The sequence below is a fragment of the Theobroma umbraticum genome, unplaced genomic scaffold, assembly GCF_002168275.2.
Source record: "Theobroma umbraticum cultivar Fairchild unplaced genomic scaffold, ASM216827v3 scaffold_20.0, whole genome shotgun sequence".
In the NCBI taxonomy this organism is placed as follows: Eukaryota; Viridiplantae; Streptophyta; class Magnoliopsida; order Malvales; family Malvaceae; genus Theobroma; species Theobroma umbraticum.
The window spans coordinates 144,943-145,548 of NW_018397266.1; positions in this window are offsets into that span (position 1 = coordinate 144,943).

Consider the following 606-nt stretch of genomic DNA (forward strand, 5'->3'; position numbering starts at 1 on the left):
TGCCTTATAGTTTGTGTGATGTGCATTCATGATTGAAACACAGATCCACCACGCAGATTGATCTTTTAACCTCATGCAAAGGTTTCATGATCTAAAGTCTGATAAAGGATTTTATTATGTTATCGTATCAAATATTTCGATAATGATTTTGAAATGAGCTTTTGAAAACTTAATCTGATTTTTAATGGTTTTATCAAACAGGGAGATTCGAGAGTAGGTCGATTGTCACTTCGGTTAAGCGTGACCCTTGTGCACAAGTGAGCTATAGCTAGAGAACCTTTAGGTAGTCGATGGGCTGTTAGACATGGCTGGGGCTATAGTCTGTGATTGTATATGGTTAGGCCACCAATGTTATATGCGATTGGGACTACCTAATTTCTTTGATGTTGACCAATATCATTGAGACTACCATGGCATGCGGGGATTCAGTGGAGCGGAGCTCCTAGATGTTATTACATGGAAGCCGGTCCACAAGTTCTTATTTCTATTACCTACTTGAGAGTGATATCTTTTTGGGTTTTCACGTATGTAGTTTTTCACATGGTGAGAAATAATGGTTTTTCCACAGCTGCCTTGCTTATACGATGACATTGGATTTAATTCCTC